The sequence below is a fragment of the Aquarana catesbeiana genome, linkage group LG04 (assembly GCF_042186555.1).
Source record: "Aquarana catesbeiana isolate 2022-GZ linkage group LG04, ASM4218655v1, whole genome shotgun sequence".
Taxonomy (NCBI): Eukaryota; Metazoa; Chordata; class Amphibia; order Anura; family Ranidae; genus Aquarana; species Aquarana catesbeiana.
The window spans coordinates 391,749,681-391,768,362 of record NC_133327.1 but is presented as its reverse complement, the minus strand read 5'-3'; positions in this window follow the sequence as shown (position 1 = coordinate 391,768,362).

The following is an 18,682-nucleotide window of genomic DNA, read 5'->3' as shown; positions in this document are numbered from 1 at the left end:
CAGGCACTGTGTTTGGTATGAATCTTGAGGGGGAACTCCACGACAAATTTTAAATAAAAAAACGGCATGGGTTCCCCTCCAAGAGCATACCAGGCCCTTCACTCTTGTATGGATTCCAAGGGGCACCCCCTACGCCGAAAAAACGGCATGGGGGCCCCCCAAAATCCATACCAGACCCTTATCTGAGCACCTGCAGCCCCCCCACCCAAAAAGCACCTCGTCCCCATGTTGATGAGTACAAGGGCTTCTTCCCGACAACCAATGTCGGGGTCTGTGGGTGGGGGGCTTATCGGAATCCGGGAGCCCCCTTTAATAAGGGGGCCCCCAGATCCCGGCGTCACAGTCCTGGGGCATGATGGGACTGTGACGACATAAGGGGCGGGGTCACCGGGTGACATCACCCGGGGGCCACGCCCCATGCCTATATAATTGTTTGCGGACCTCGCTCACGGCATTACAGCGAGAGGGAGCATCATGTCAACATCTCTGGAAGAGAAGAGGGAAGAAGACATCTCAGAAGACCGGGCTCCTCCGCTAGCAAAAGAGTGGCAAAAGAGCAAAAGATAGTGGAGGAGCCCGGCAGAAGGAAGAAGGCACCGGAGAAGAACCAGAGAGCGCGGAGACGACAACGGAGAGAGGGAGAAGAGGCCTGAGAGACTCCCGAAGTTGGCAGAAGACCCCTGAAGTCAGAAGAAGACCCCCAAAGTCAAAAGAAGACCCCCGGAGCTGCCTAATAAATTACTTTTAAAACCTGTGTAGTGTGTTTTTTTATTGACACTTTTTTCCCCAGGTGAATGGGTAGGGGTACGATGTACCCCATACTCATTCACATAGGGTGGGGGTCGGGATCTGGATTTAATAAGGGGGCTCCCGGATTCCGATAAGCCCCCCGCCCACAGACCCCGACAACCAACGGCCAGGGTTGTTGGGAAGAGGCCCTTGTCCTCATCAACATGGGGACGAGGTGCTTTGGGGTGGGGGGCCCGCAGGGCGCCCCCCTTACCCCAAAGCACCAACCCCCCCATGTTGAGGGCAAGCGGCCTGGTACGGTTCAGGAGGGGGGGAGCTCGCTTGTCCCCACCTCCTTTCCTGACCTACCGGGCTGTGTGTTTGGATAAGGGTCTAGTATGGATTTTGGGGGGACCCCCACGCTGTTTTTTTGGCATAGGGGATGCCCCTTGGAATCCATACCAGACTGAAGGGCCTAGTATGCTCTTGGAGGGAAACCCATGCCGGTTTTTAATTTAAAATTTGGCGTGGAGTGTCCCCTCAAGATTCATACCAAACACAGTGCCTGGCATTGGCGGGGATCCAAGTCGGATCCCCGTGCTTGTCGCTCTTTGGGAAAGGAAAAAACATTTTTCCTTTGCCGATGAGCGAGCCAGCTCAACGCTGTTATCCGCAGCTGACACAGTGCACTGCGATTACCTGCGGTTATGTGCGGATAGCTGCGCTAAATCGCTCCTGGACGCAGTCAATTCTATTTTTTCTATCCGCACAAAACCGCATGTAATCAAAATGCAGCTAAACACAGTGTGTGAATGGGGCCATAGGAAAGCATTGTGTGCGTTTAGCTGCAGTAGAAAATGCAGCTAAAAGCACAATTCTATCCATCCGTGTGAAAGGGGCCTTATACTTTGAGATAAATATCATTTTTTTTTAATCCTTAACTATTTATTAAAAAAACAAAAAACAAAAACAAACAAACTGTACATGTGTAGAAGAATCAAGAAAAAGCTAGACGGCTGCACTCAAATGCAACACCTTTATTGTAGTCAAATGAAATCCAGATACGTACGGTCACAGAGGTACAGGACAAGTAGCTAACGCGTTTCACGCCAAAGGTGGGCGCTTAATCATAGCTAATGTGAATCGGGTTATGCCCCCGTATATGTAGGAGTCACCTCCCCTTCAAAGATGGTTAATTGGGAAGGGCCACCCGCACAGACGGTAGGAAAATCAGTTACCAGAACATAATGTCTGAGGCAGTATCAGTATATACCATAGGATGACACAAAATAAAACTGTCATGGTTATGCAATAGAGTTTGTCGATCAGCCTACCTGTCTCCATGTGTTCATCTCTAGAGACCAGCTGCCCCTCACCTGACTGCTTTTGTAACCTCTCCTCTAAGCATGGCCCCACCCCAGGCCCTATCAGGGAACCCTATATTAACCTGTGCACTGCAAGCCAGCAGTGCTGATCAACCATTGTGTGTTAGCCTCCATGTGTGCTTGCTGTGTTTCCTACGTCTGATTCCTGTTACCGACTTTGGCCTGTTCTTAACTATTCCTGTCTGCTCGTGACCCTGACCTTTGGCGTGTCCCCGACCATCCCTGTTTGCCTGTGACCCTGAACCTTGGCGTGTACTCTGTTGTCATCTGCTTGTGGCCCCGACCTTGGCTTGTCCCTTACTTCCTTGTTGTTCCAGCCTGCTGCCTCCTTCCTCTTCTCCTGTAGTCTACTGTGAGCGTGAGCTGTGAGACCCTGGGGGCCGCGACCTGTAGCCAGACTGCAGCGCAGTCCATCCTTACCATTAAAGGCTCTGGTGAACACCTGCTGGCTCTTAGACTCCGCGCCCTGGGGAATCTATGCTCTAACTCCCAGTGGGATCTGTGTCAGTGATCCAGTAGACCTGCTTCCTGAATCTCCCAGGGGTCTATCCGCAGCAGTCAGTCCTAGGGTCCACTACCTAGCGGTGCACTTCTGACTCCTACAGAGTGCATCTGTCACCTAGCCTCAAGGTGACCTGACAAAAACAAAATGACATGAAATGACAATTGTTCAGATACCCATCGTCCAAATTGCCAAAACCGGCCCAACCACTAAAAAACTTTTTATATATTTATGTAATATAAGCATGTGTAACAAACACAGAAAAACAGAAAAAAGTGCCTACAATTATAAAAAAAAAATGATCTAAAGTAAAAAAAAACTCTCTATAAATGATGGAAGAAATATGTTCTGAAACTTGAGTAGCATGGCACCATCAGAGGAAAATAATAATAACAAAGATATTATTTTATTAACAAATACCTTTGTATAAAACACTGTGGGGGTTATTTACGAAAGGCAAATCCACTTGGAAGTTCAGTCAATGTAGATCTAAGGGGGACATGCAAGGAAAATTAAAAAAACAGCATTTTTGCTTGCACGTGATTGGATGATAAAAACAGCAGAGCTTCCCCTCAGATCTACAGCGACTGCACCCCCAGTGTCACAAAAGATAAAACCTCAGGTGGACCAAACTGTACATGTGTATGTATACAAATCTGATACCATTTAGATTGTAAGCTCTCATGAGCAGGACCTTCTCACCCTCCTATATTGAATCATATTGTAACCATACTGTTGCCTTTTACTGTGTACTGTGTAAACTGTTGGCACTATATAAATACTGTATAATACTAAAAAAAAACAAATTAAAGTTCTAACAGTTCCCCCCCAAAAATATATGTAACACTAGAGAGTAGACTTAGAGTCAAATGTGCAGAACTGAGACATCTCTGAGAAAAAATGTTCTTGGTCCTAAGAGGATTAACCTCCCTGGCGGTTTTCCCGAGTGTGGCTTGGGGTTAAATTTCAGCACCATTAGCGGTAACCCTGAGCCACACTCAGGATTGCATTGCAGGATCCTGGTGCGGTATACTTACCTTGTCACTAGGATCCTGCGATGTCCGTGGGCTCTGTCCTCCGTTCGAAGCCTCTCTGTGCCGGGCTCCGTTCCCTGCGAGTGTTGCGATGCACGGGGGCTGGGCCCAGCGCCAAATTTAAAAAAGTGAAAAATCATAATACATACAGTACACTGTAATCTTACAGATTACATTACTGTATGAAATTATTTCACATCCCTTTTGTCCCCAGTGCTTTGTCCAATGCCCTGCATGCAGTTTTATATGATATATACTGTTCTTTCTGCCTGGAAACTTGAGATTGTCCATAGCAACCAAAAAGTGTCCCTTTACGTCAAAAGTGGTTTTATACCAGCTAGAAAACAGCGATAGTAAATTAGAACACTTGCAGAATTGAGCGATAGTGAATCATGGGGAAATGAATTTTATTATTAATATATTATTATTTTTTATAATTATTTATATTTATTTATTATATTATAATTTATGATTTTGTGTTTCAAACTTCATCATACCCGGGATATCTACTAGACTCTTGGTGGACAGATTTAAGTGTGTTATTGCTAAGAATTACAGGCCTACGATATAAAATGCCAAATTTCTATGCAAAAAAATTCTACCCATTTGAGACGCAAAAATCTGACATAATTATACCGTCCTTTAAAGCAGAGGTTCCTAACCTGTGATTGATGGATCCCTAAGTGGTCGATGGATGGGTTTCAGGGGGCCTGTGAGGGTCAGATGAAAACTAACATTTACATTTACTATACAGCCCTCCCCCTTGCCCCAATCAATGGCTTCCCATTGAAACAAAAGTAAGCAAATGCACCCTGCCACTGCTTATAGTGCCTACTGCTAAGCGTCTCTTCACTCTTTGTTGGCTCATGTTTACTATTTAAATTTGCATCATCATTCTCTGCACAACCACCATCTTGTGCCACCAAGGCCCCTTTCACACTTGTGTGAGTTGTCCTGCGACTTGGGACTGCAAAGTCGCATGACAAGTCGTTCCCCATGATTTCCAATGATAACCATTCATATATGTGCGACTTCAAGTCGTGCCGACTTCAAAATAGTCCCTGTACAACTTTGGTCTGACTTTCATGTGAATTGAGGTCGATAGACCTCAAGTTTAGCCCTGGTTCATATTGATGCCATTTAGCATGCAATTTGATATGTCAAATTGCATGCCAAATCAGCAGGAATTGCCGGCAATGGCAGTGCCCTAATCGGTGCAATGCCGCATTTGTGGCACCACACCGATTCCCAAAAATAGTTTCTGTACTACTTTTGGCAATTTGAGGGTGCGATTTCCATTGACATCTGTGCAGCAACCCGCACAGCCCCCGAAGTCGGGACTGACATGTGGGAATGAAATCATGCGAGTTCAGCTGAAATTGCGGCAAAATCTCGGTAAAATCACGCAATTTTTAAGTCGCAGTAGTGTCAAAGAGGCACACCTTTGCATTTTAAGTGCTTTTTGCATTTTGCAGATTTGTACTACAGAACGTGTTCCATAGGGAATCCATGTTAACCACTTAACCAATTGCCGACCAGCTCACATACTTTTACTGTGGCAGGTCGGCTCTCCTGCACGAACTGATGTATCTGTACATTGGTCTGTACAGGTGAGATTGCAGGCGCACCGCCGCCGGTGTGCTCGCGCGCCCGCTGCGAGATGGCGAGCTGCCCACGATCATTGTGCACAGAGGCAGAATGGGGATGCCGGAACATTGACTCGGCATGATTGAACTCATAATATGAAGGCTTGCTTGATTTTTATATGATTTAAGTGCAATGTGTTTTAATAAATTAGTTACCTTAAGGTATTTTTACACTATTGGAGGCTCTGTCTTCACTTTTATCCCTACATGTGGAGATTGAAGTTAGTATCTGGATGGAGTTTTGCAACCATTAGCGGCTCTTTAATATAACACATAAGCGAGATTTGCCATACACGAGAGTGAATGGCAACAGCATCTGGTGAGATTTTTTCCTTAAGGGGTTTGTAAACCCTTGCGGCTTTTCACCTCAATGCATTCTATGCATTGTGGTGAAAAACCTCTTGTAGTGCACCAGCCTCCCAGAGTCCTCCTTATATTTACCTGAGCCTGATCGTTCTTGCGGCGGGGAGGAGCACACCCACTCCAGCTGGTGTCTCGAGTCCTGATTGGATAGATTAATAGCAGCACAGCCATTGGCTCCCACTGCTGTCAATCAAATTCAATGACACGGGAGACGGGAGGCGGTGCAAAGTCCTGTGATCTGTGTCAATGGACGCAGCAGCAGGACATGGGAGCATGCCGACACGTGGGCCCCGAGCGAGAGCACTTTTCCGACAGAGCACTTGAGAAGAGGAGGAGCCAGGGGTGCTGCTGAGGGACCCCAGAAGAGGAGGATCGGACCACTCTGTAGAGGAGGTAAGTATGTCACCTTTGTTTTTTTAAATAAAAAAGGAAACTTTAGTTATCCTTCAAGGGAGCGGAAGTGGCACACTTCCCTGTGGTGGAGGACTATTGGTGTTGTTTTTGCATGGGGCTGCAAGATATTGTTTCACATTTTTATGGACACTGAGTTATTGTCTTAGGCAATATATATATATATATATATATATATATATATATATATATATATATATAAATTTGTATTTTTTGCGTGTTAATATACTTTAGTGCGCTACTGTGAAATGTATGTTTTTTGATTGTGATATATATTTTCACGTTTTTTTGTTTTTAAACAAACAACGTTGATTGGGAGAGTGAAGTTCCACTTTAGCCAATTGAGTCCCAGGGTTTTTTCTCTTCTTAGGACCAATGACATTTTTTTCTGAGAGATGACTTAGTTCTGCACATTATACCTTTTGATGCTTGTAGTTTACTTTCTTATTTTATATATAAACTAAGTATTCTAATGCCGCGTACACACGGTCGGACTTTCCGACAGGGAATGTTCGATGTGAGCTTTTTGTCAGAAAGTCCGACCGTGTGTATGCTCCATTGAACATTTGCTGTCGGAATTTCCGCCCACAAATGTTTGAGAGCAGGTTCTCAAATTTTCCGCCAACTTCACTTTGTTGCCGGAAAGTCCGAGCGTGTGTACATAAGTCCTCGCACCAAAGTCCATGCATGCTCAGAATCGAGTACGAGACGGAAGCGCTCGGTCTTGTAAAACTAGCATTCGTAATGGAGATAGCATATTCGTCACGCTGCAAATTTTGAAATCTTTCAATGTAGCGCATTCTCTTCTTCTTTATCATGCTAGAATAATGGAGTTGCTTTGCTGCTGATATTCACACAGAGTTCTGACAAACGGATTTTTATTATTATTATTATTTTTTTTTTTTTTTATAGTGATCTTCATAATATTTTTTTTTTCGTTTTGTGTGTCATGTTACCACAACACCATTATTATCTTATATTTTTTTTACCTCAAAGAGGTTGGTTGGTGTTGGTGTCCCTTGTTAATTTGACATTATATTTTTGAAATGTACCTGCCTACTCACAAACAAGTTTGAAGTAAAACACATAGCCAAGTATTTGTCAAAACAAAATATATAAATTTATTAGGGGTCATAACAAAATAAAGAGGAAGGCAACGCTGGAGAACCAGTTGGAATTGATGAAACCTTTGTACCCCAGGGCAGTCATCAATTATTTGACAGGCAAAATTGGTAACTTGAGGAGTCCATTTAATAGGGAGCACAATACGGTCCAGGACTCCAGGTGCTCGAGAGCAGCAGCAGATATATGTCCTGAGGCTGTGCTCTTACAACAGCCTGCGTTTTTTGCCAGACCACACCAAACCCAGGCCATCACTCTCAACACTTCCTTCCACGCTTCCTTCCAGGCTGCTCTGGTGGGTTGAGTGACTGTGGTGTTGGAAGTGTTGCTGGAGGTGGTGATAGTGTTGCTGGAGGTGGTGGAGTAACATGGTCCAACTCACACACGCTATATCGCGGACCTGCTTTGCCGGGACTACGTCCATTGACGTCGTCCCGTGCACGAGCGGCCTGCGCACCCCCTGCAGGGTGCGTGCGCCATGCTCTGTGATCAGCAAGTCTATGAGACTCGCCTGATCACAGATCGGAGTAAGGGGTCGATCCTGACCCCTTAACACATGATCAGCTGTCAGCCAATGACAGCTGATCATGTGATGTCAACAGAGCCGGTAATCGGCTATTTTTTCTCCTCGCGCTGACAGCATTAGGAGGAAAAAAAAGCCGATCACCGGCAGCTGCGGGAGGGACATCAGTCCCGATCACTGAGATCTGCCGCCAGATCACCAGTGCCCACCTGTGCCTCCTGTCAGTGCCACCTAGCAATAGGCAGCAGTGCCACCTATCAGTACCCACAATCAATGCCACAACAGTGCTGCACATCAGTGTTACCTATAAGTGCCCATCAGTGTCACCTACCAGTGCCCATCAGTGCCCATCAGTGCCACCTATCAGTGGTACCTATTAGTGCCCATCCGTGCCACCCATCCATGCCACCCATCCACGCCACCCATCAGTGCCACCCATCAGGGCCCATCAGTGGCCATCAGTGCCGCCTTAACTTTGCCTATCACTGCCACCTTAACTGTGCCTATCCGTGCCCATCAGTGCAGTCTATCAGTGCCCACCAGTGCCGCCTCATCAGCGCATATCAATAAAGGAGAAAAATTACCTGTTTGTAAAATTTTGTACCAAACTATGAAACATGACTTTTTTTTTTCAAAATTTTCCATCTTTTTTTGTTTGTATAGCAAAAAATAAAAATCTCAGCTGTGATTAAATACCACCAAAAGAAAGCTCTATTGGTGGGGAAAAAAATGATAACAATTTCATTTGGGTACAGTGTTGTATGACCGCACAATTGTCATTCAAAGTGCGTCAGTGCTGAAAGCTGAAAATTGGTCTGGGCAGGAGGGGGGTTGCCCAGTAAGCAAGTGGTTAATGCATTACATACATTAACAACAAAAAGAAGGTGTGTGTGTGTAGCAGACCCACAACATAACTTAATAGTTAGCTGAAGAAGAGACTGTCACCTCATGTATCAAAGAAATTACGTTGGAACTATTAAAGCAAATGGCCAAAAAAAAACACATTGGAGAACCTAGGAGACAGCTAAAAGAAACACAAGCAGTAAATCAAAGGAAATATTTTTCAGTTTAAAAATTTTTTTTTTTTTTTAAATACATTTATTTAAATACATATAATGTGATGTTAAGGGATAAAACTTACCCTAATATAGTCCTTCTGCAGGACCTGATTGATGGCAGAACAGGTCTCTGGAATAATGATTCCCAGAACCTGGGGGGAGATGCCTGTTGAGAACTTGATTTCCTGCAGACTTCTCCCCATCGCCAAGTGCCACAAGGTGGCGATGTGCCTCTGCTCGGGAGTGATGGCTTGCCTCATGCAGGTGTCCTGCTTCGTAATATAAGGGGACAGCAAAGCCAACAGTGAAAAACGGGGTCCGTCATTAGGATTATTCTCACGGATTTCCCGCAACAAAGGCATATGAGAGAATTGGTCACGCTGGATCAAACAATTCTTTGTCCATGAACTCCTCCTTGCCCTGTTCATGGACTGGACTTGGGTCAAAGTAAGAACCCCAACACCAAGCCCCTGCACAGCACAAACTGTACGATGAGTACGTACCCGCAACATGGCTTCAAAACGGTCGGCTGGTCAGAACGAACTAACAGAATGCACTGAAAATCAGAAAGGCCTGAGAAGAGTGAGCTGAAATTCAGAAACGAGTGGACAAAAACGCACTGGAGATCAAATACCTACTATAAATAGCACGCACTGAAAACCAGATGTGAACTGACTACATGCACTGAAAACCAGATACGAACCCACAAGCACAAACTGAACGATCGGAAAAGCACGAGGCTGAAAAGCGCGAATTGTCTCTCAGCAAACTTCTACTAACACGAGATTAGCAGAAGGAGCCCAAAGGGTGGCGCACTGGCTATCGAACTTCCTCCTTATAGTGCCGTTGTACATGTTGTACGTCAGCGCGTTCTTGACAATCGAAATTTCCGACAACATTTGTGTGACCGTGTGTATGCAAGACAAGCTTGAGCCAACATCCGTCAGAAAAAAATCCCAGGATTTCGTCATCAGAATGTCTGATCGTGTGTACGGAGCATTATGCCGCGTACACACAATCGGATTTTCCGACAACAAAACCGTGGATTTTTGTTTGAAGGTTGTTGGCTCAAACTTGTCTTGCATACACACGGTCACACAAATGTTGGCCAACAATTCTGAATGTGAGAGCATGGTGACGTACAACACTTACGACGAGCCGATAAAAAGGAAGTTCAATAGCCAGTGCGCCACCCTTTGGGCTCCTTCTGCTAATCTTGGTTTTATCTCGTGTTAGTAAAAGTTTGGTGAGAGACGATTCGCGCTTTTCAGCCTCGTGCTTTTCAGTTCGTTTCTGCTTTTCAGTTTGTGCTTGTCGGTTCATATCTGTTCTTCAGTGCGTGTTGTCAGTTAGTTCCTGTCTTTCAGTGCATTTTATTTATAGTTCGATTCTCTTTTTCAGTGCGTTCTTGTCTGCTCGTTTCTGAATTTCAGCTCGTTCTTTTCAGGTCCTTTCTAATTTTCAGTGCGTTCTGTCAGTTCATTCTGAGCAGCCGACCATTTTCTAGCCATGTTGCAGTTACGTACTCGTCGTAGAGTCCGTGCTGTTGTTGGGCTTGGTGTTGGAGTTCTTGCTTTGACCCAAGTCCAGTCCATGAACAGGGGGAGGAGGAGTTCATAGACCAAGAATTGGTTACTTAATCGTGACCAATTCTCTCATATGCTTTTGCTGCGGGAGCTCTAAAAGAATAATCCTGACGATTTCAGGAACTATCTCCGGATGATTGACCCCGTTTTTTACCATCTGTTGGCTTTGCTTACACCCTATACTACCAAGCAAGACACCTGCATGCAGCAAGCCATCACTCCCGAGCAAAAGCTCGTCACCACCTTGCGATACTTGGCGACGGGGAGAAGTCTCCAGGATATTAAGTTTATGACTGGGATCTCCCCCCAGGCTCTGGGAATCATTATTCTAGATACCTGTTCTGCCATCATTCAGGCTCTGCAGAAGGACTATATTAAGGTAAGTTTTATCCTTTAACATCACATTCTACGTATTTAATGTTTGCTAATGTATTGTATTTATTTCATCATTCCATAATTACCATGATTGTAATCTGCTGTGACTATCCTCTTTGTCCTCATGCATGCTGTAAACTTTTATTGCTCCTTTTTTGTCCTTCATGCTATCCTGGGCCCATACACACCTAGCCTAGTCACTTAAAGTATTTTGTCAGCTCCATTGCAGTGCTTACCCTAAACAGCCCCTAAAGTGTATAGGAATGCTATTGTTGTCCTTAAATTCAGGCATAGTGCAAGAGGCTTTTTTTTTTGGTCCAAAACAAAACTCATTTTTAACCCTCCCTCCTCCCCAACTGCTAAGTCAACCGATACCAATACTCTATCTGCTGACTTTGCCAAACCCATACACACTATACCTACCTCTTTTGTGGTCAGATTTATGAATAAATTTACCAAAACATGTAGTGCAAGTGCCTGCCTGAATACTTTCAAAGGGTACTGTTTCAATTTTTATTCTCCTATTATCTTGATAGGTAATTGCAGAATGTAAAAATGTGCTTCAATTTGGACAGTGTGCATTCATATTTTTGGATTATGACACTTCTTACCTGTCCAGTGGGCTGCCAATAGTGTAAGTAATGAGGAGCTGGCCAAAGTAACACACATTATTTATGCATTCAGCTCTCAATGAAGTGGAGACGGTTACCTGTTCAAAACATCCCCCCCACCCTAAAATTTTTAAAATGGGCCATCAGAGGGGGTGAGGAATCTGATAAGTGGACCTTATACTTTTGACTTTAAATACTCATTTAAATAAATGTTATACTTATGTTGGCCAAGAATGTTTGTGTCTAATCTGCTTGCAATGTTATGTGCAAAAGTACATTTTTTTTCTTGTTTCCTTCCAACACACAGGATTGGCAGACTGTGGCCTCCCAATTCGCCCAGCAGTGGGACTTTCCCAACTGCGGTGGTGCGATATATGGGAAACATGTCCGGATCGTCCCACACCCCAACTCGGGGTTGTACTACTACAACTAAAAGGGCTACAGTAGTTTTGTGTTGTTGGCGGTGGTGTCGGTGACTAATGAGTTTTTTTATCTGGACGTAAGGGAGGAATGGGCGTATGTCGGATGGGGGAGTCATCGCCCAGACTGAATTCTACAGGCGTCTCCAGACTGGCAGCTTGGGGTTGCCACCTCCAGTGCATAATGTGGCAGGCCTCCTGTTTGTCTTTGTGGCAGATGTGGCCTTTGCGATGGGGGAGCATTTGATGAGGCCATTCCCCATGAGAACCCTGACCCTGGACCAGAGGGTTTTTAATTACTGGCTGCCCCTTGCCAGAAGAGTGGTGGAAAATGCCTTTGGCATAATGGCCAGCCGGTTCCGTCTTTTTCTAACAGCCATAAATATGGCTGAATAAAAACGTAACCATATAATTTTATGCTGCTGCATTTTACATAATTTTATGCATAAAAATGCAGCCAACTATCTGGCCTCAGTTGCAACTGAGGCCGGCTCACCGGAAGAAATAATTGGCCAGCTTGAAGCTGGCCATCCTGGCTTGCCCCCCCCAAAGCGCCTACGAAGTCCAGGAAAGCTGTGTTACTTACAACTCTTCCTCCTCTCTTTTTCTGTCGGTGGTCCTTGGACCTCTCTTATTCTCAATCTACACATCCTCCCTGGGTCTGCTGATATCTTCCAATGGCTTTCAATACCATTTCTATGCTGATGACATCCAAATCTATCTTTCAACACCTTGTTCATCCCATCAGTTTCCTCACGTATTACTGATTTACTAACACACACACATCAAAATTGATGTCACACCACTTCCTCAAACTCAATCTATCCAAAACCAAGCTAACCAATAAATAATATTTCCTCCCCACATTCCCCTGACTTCTCTGTCAAGACTGACGGCACAATTGTCAGTCCGGTTAAGGGTAACCCTGAATTCTGAACTCCCATTTTGGCCCCACTTCTCACCATACAATATTGTATTTTAACTGTAATGTCTGTCTTCATTTTATAAAGAGCTGCGCAAACTGTTGTCAACATATGATATATTGTACATCAAGTTGACAGCCCAGATGCACTATCCTTCAAATTATATATCGTGTAACCTGGGGGCAGTGAGTACATGCTGTTGTGCTGTCTACATACATTAATATGGGGCACCAGACTATCTTCTTGTAGGCATTTATCTATGGTAAAGTCTAGTTTAAGCAGAATTAAACCCTTAGACTGCTTAGTTTTGTAGCTCTACATGCTGCCGTTCTAGCCACATACATTAATAAAGGGCACCAGGTTATTTTCTTGTAAGTACTGTTTTTATGTATGATTCTGTCTAGTTCAAGAAGAACTGAACTCTTAGAATACCTGATTTTGTAGCTCTCTGTAAATAAATAAAGATTTTTTTTTTTTGCTAAAGAGAAATACAGTTTTTCGTATTATTTTGTTTATGTTTTTTCTCCCTGCACTGTGCACATCCTGTAGACTTTTTATCAAATTCCTGTGCACATATGCACACAGTTGTGTGTGTGTGTGTGTGTGTGTGTGTGTGTGTGGGGGGGGGGGGGGGCACAACTGAAATCTGAGGGGTGCAGCCCACCTCAGCAATCCCCTAGATCTATTCATGTTACACTGCCTGAAATAGGATCTGTGAATGGGGAGAGAATCCTGTGACTGATGGGACTCCTCTATTCACATATCATGATACTTTCAGTGTAATCAGTGAAAGAAGTTTTCTCAATGCAGGAGATGGCAGGAGGGGCCGTGCCCCCATCTAATCATCTTTAGTGCAGCTGACCCCGAGACCCAATGCTGTAAACCCTCATAGTGTTGGAAGTTCAGCAGCAGGAAAAGGATGGGGCATCTCTGCAGTGAAGATTTCTTCATAGTCCAGCAGCCTGCACTTCATGGGAAATACTTAATTACAGACCAGTAATATAGAAAACATCGTTTTTTAACTAAACTTAAGCTTTAAGTCTTTGGGTTTACTTACCCTTGTAGTTACAGTAGCAGACATAACCATATTTAAAAAAAAAGATGCTGTTCTCCTTTAGTCCAAGGTGACCATTGAACCTGGTGATTTGTTGATTTGGAACGATCATGTCCTAGCACCTAATAAGCACAAACTCGTTCCAGGTAAGTATCTTGTGTGAAACAAGGATAAGGATGACACTGCAATTGCAGTCCCGATATTTCCATTCTGTCCTCTTAGTACCAGCAATAGAAGCCGAATTTAAATCTTCAGAGTAGCAGTTAAATCCAAGGAGATATTTTAGGTTAATCAATCACACAAGAGAAGGCAAAAAACAGTTGAGCATGCCCAGATATTATGCACACTTAACCACAAACCTCCCTCTTACTCTAGAGCAGGGGTAGGCAACCTTTGAGAGGTGGAGATCTACCTGAACAACGTGAGAGATTAAAGATCACCAGGGTTTGACACTCTTTTGTAAAGAAAATTAACTAGCAAAGCCTAACTAAATAGTAAGGAAAACAAATGTCACTGTAAAACAGGGACGTGCGGTGAGGTTAGTGGCTGGTGAGGCACTGGCTAGTATCAGAGCCAGATACACACATGTTACATCGTTAGAGCGAGAGCAATAATTCTAGCACTGGACCTCCTCTTTAACTCTAAACATGCAATCTATAAAAAAAAAGTTAAGCTTTGCCTGTGGAGATTTTTAAACACTATAAGCCCCAGAAGATTTAGCTGCTCAATGACCAGGCCATATTTTGCGATACGGCACTGCGTCGTTTCAACTGACAATTGCGCGGTCGTGCGACATTGTACCTAAACAAAATTGACGTCCTTTTTTTCCCACAAATAGAGCTTTATTTTGCTGGTATTTGATCATCTCTGCGGTTTTTATTTTTTGCTCTTTAAACAAAAAAAGACCGGCAATTTTGAAAAAAAACACAATATTTTGTACTTTTTGCTATAATAAATATCCCCAGTTTTTTTAAAAAAAGCTAATTTTCCCTTCGGTTTAGGCTGATATGTATTCTTCTACATATTTTTGGTAATAAAAATTGCAATAAGCGTATATTGATTGGTTTGCACAAAAGTTATAGCTTCTACAAAATAGGGGAAACATTTATGGCATTTTTATTATTATTAATATTTTTTTTTACTAGTAATGGCAGTGATCAGTGATTTTTATCGGGACGGGACTGCAACATTATGGTGGACAGATCGGACACTTTTGACACATTTTTGGGACCATTGGCATTTATACAGCTATGAGTGCTATAAATATGCACTGATTACTGTGTAAATATCACTAGCAGGGAAGGGGTTAACACTAGGGGGCGATCAAGGGGTTAACTATGTTACCTAGGGAGTGATTATAACTGTGGGGGGATGGGACTGCCTGGGTGAGGAGACCAATCATTGTTCATACTTAGTATGAACAACAGATCGCTCTCCTCACCTCTGAGAGCACATAGATCTGTCTGTTTACATCACGACCGCCGGACAAGCACATCGGCTCTGGCATCATGCTGTGGACGTGCGCACGCCCCCTAGTGGCCAAGAGGCGAACCAACGTACAGCTATGTCGGTTCGCCCAGGGGAGCCAACAAGCCGCAGTATAACTGCAGCGGCTGGTCGGGAACCGGTTAAGTGCTGAAGTTTGGCGCCATTCCACGAGTGTGCGCAATTTTAAAGCATGACATGTTAGGTATCTATTTACCTGGCCTAACATCATCTTTCACATTATACAAAAAAAACAGGTTATCTTTAGAGTTTTTTTTTTATATTCATGGAACAGTTTTTTCCCCAGAAAACGCATTTGAAAAATTGATGCGCAAATACCGTGTAACACACAAAGTTGCAACAACCACCATTTTATTCCCTAGGGTGTTTGCTAAAAAAATATATATAATGTTTGGGGGTTCTGAGTAATTTTCTAGCAAAAAAAGATGATTATTACATGTAGGAGAGAAGTGCCAGAATTGGCCTGGGTGGCAAGGGGTTAATTACCATAAGTAATATACATATAATTATTATATATTGTTTTTCAGATAATTTTTCTTTATTTTCAAAAACTGTACTCAAACAGGTGGCTTAAATTACTGAAGTTTAAAGCTTTAACTTCCAACCAGTAATTTCACAGTAAATAGATAAATAATAACTGATCTTATAACATATAGCATAATAATATGATTTAGCTTGATTATAACAGTACCTTTTCAACAGCAGCAGATTTTCATTCTCCCTTCTAACTGTGTGAGAAAAACATGGGATTGTGGGTAAATCTTATACACATAAACACGTTATTTCCTTCTAGTTAAGAGGTCTGGGCTGGAAGGGAGCGTTTGTCTTTTGAGACACATGCCCCTTCTATGACACTGCAGTGAGAGGCATGCCTCCACTGCATTTTTTTTTATTGGACAGCTGGGGCTAATGGTACTTTACCATTGGTCCAAGACTCCAAGCTGTCCATTGAGCTCAGTGCCTCTGACAAGAAGTGAGGAGAAGCACCGTGAGCTCAACCTCTCAGTCTGCTGCAGAGTGTGCCAGCTTGTATTTAAATTGGCCACTCTGTATGTAGCTTCTGACAGGCTGCGCAAGGAGCCCCATATTTTGGGAACCATAAGTCATAGGAGCCCCAATTTTTACCAGTGGTGGGGTAGTACTTAGGCTACCTACCCCCCAAATTTGTGGTCTTTGTGACTTCAGGTCACTGAGCTACGACCCTCAAAGCTCGATTTTTATTTTTATTTTAATGCTCTGCCTCACCTGCCTCCCCTGACTGCATGTCCCTGCTGTAAAAATATAAACTTAGCCTACCTTAAAAGTGAACAGTGTCAGTCAGTAGATCAGTGAACAGTGTCATTGAATGGTGCGTGGGCAGTGTCAGTAGGGCAGTAAAAGGTTTGTGGATGGTGTCAGTTGAACAGTGGATGGTGTCAGTAGAGCAGTAGATGGTGTATGTAGAGCAGTGGACGGTATCAGTAGGGCAGAGGATGGTGTCAGTAAAGCAGAGGATGGTGTCAGTAGTTTTTTTAATTTCTATTATTTAACCTGCTTCAGCCCCGGAAGATTTTACCCCCTTCCTGACCAGAGCGTTTTTTGCGATTTGGCACTGTGTCGCTTTAACTGACAATTGTGCGGTCGTGCGACGTTGCTCACAAACAAAATTGACGTCGTTTTTTTCCCACAAATAGAGCTTTCTTTTGGTGGTATTTGATCACCTCTGCGATTTTTATTTTTTGCGCTATAAACAAAATAAGAGCGACAATTTTGAAAAATTTTTACATTTTGCTATGATAAATATCCCCCAAAAATATATTAAAAAAATGTTTTTTCCTCAGTTTAGGCCGATCGTATTCTTCTACATATTTTTGGTAAAAGAAAATCGCAATAAGCGTTTATTGATTGGTTTGCGCAAAAGTTATAGCGTTTACTAAATAGGGGATAGTTTTATGGCATTTTTATTAATATTTTTTTTTTACTAGTAATGGCAGCGATCAGCGATTTTTATTGTGACTGCGACATTATGGTGGACATGTCAGACATTTTTTACACATTTTTGGGACCATTGTCATTTATACAGCGATCAGTGCGATTAAAAATACACGAATTACTGTGTAAATGACATTGGCAGTGAAGGGGTTAACCACTAGGGGGCGGGGAGCGGTTAAGTGTGTCCTAGGGGAGTGATTACTAACTGTAGGGGGAAGGGCTAGCAGTGTCATTACTCTGATCACTGCTCCCGATGACAGGGAGCAGTGATCAGTGACACTTGTCACTAGGCAGAACAGGGAGATGCTGTTTACATCAGCATCTCCCCGTTTGTCCTTTCCATGAGGCGATCGCGGGTATCCCCGCGGCGATCAAGTCTGCGGGACCCACGACCCGACTCACGGAGCTCCCGTCCAGCGTGCACGCAATGGCACGGCGGGAAACTCAAATGGACGTACCTGTAAGTCCATTTGCCCAGCCGTGCCATTCTGCCGACATACATCGGTGTGCGCCGGTCGGGAATCGGTTAATGTTTTAATAATTTTTTTACAATTTTTTTTAGGAGCCCCACTGGGGGGTTTTGGCATAATATCAGGTGTCTAAACAGACCCCCAATGTCTCATGTTTCAGACAGAGAAAGGGACTGAGGACAAAGATTCCCCAGTTCCTTTCTCTACAGCCTCAGCTGCACTGGACAGTGAATGAACAGGAAGTGCTCTATGCTGAGCAGCTTCCTATTCATTCACAAACTGAAGCATAGTAAAATATGTTTCAGTTATAAATGGACAGAGTTAGTGGTCAGTACGGATCACTGACTGTGTTCATTCAGAAAAGGAAGGGGCCAGTAAATGACACATTTACCAGCCCCTTCCCTGCTCTCCAACCTGACATATCCCCAGCAGCAGTCAGAGGGAGAGGTGAGGAGGGAAACTGCGAACATGAGGGGCCTGGAAACACCAGGAAGTTGAACCTGGATAGGAGGGGCAGAAGGGACTGCATTTAGTGAAGTTGATGGCTGTATTTTTCCCCCTGCAGCAGCTGAATACCGGCGGGAGGGAGAGGAAGAGAAGTGGGCATTACCAGCACTCAGCTGCAGGTAGGAAAACACAGCCATCAGTTCCACTAAATGAGGCCTCTACATCCCCTCTTCTCCAGATTCAGGGGCCGGCAACCAAGGGATGTGTTCTACCTGTTACTTGCCTGTGATCTTTCACTTTGTTCCTGTAGGAAGAAACAGCTTTTATTTCTCTTTGTGACATCATCACTAGGCTTGTTAAATTCTTGAAGGGGGAGGTGCAGGGAGCTCAATTCCTGATGATATAGGCACACTCCCATAACTACATCTCTCATTAAGAACACACTGGGGTTGATTTACTAAAACTGAAGAGTGCAAAATTCGGTGCAGCCCTACACAGCTTCCAGTTTTTTTTTTCGTCAGAGTTTACCTGAACAAGCTGAAGTTAG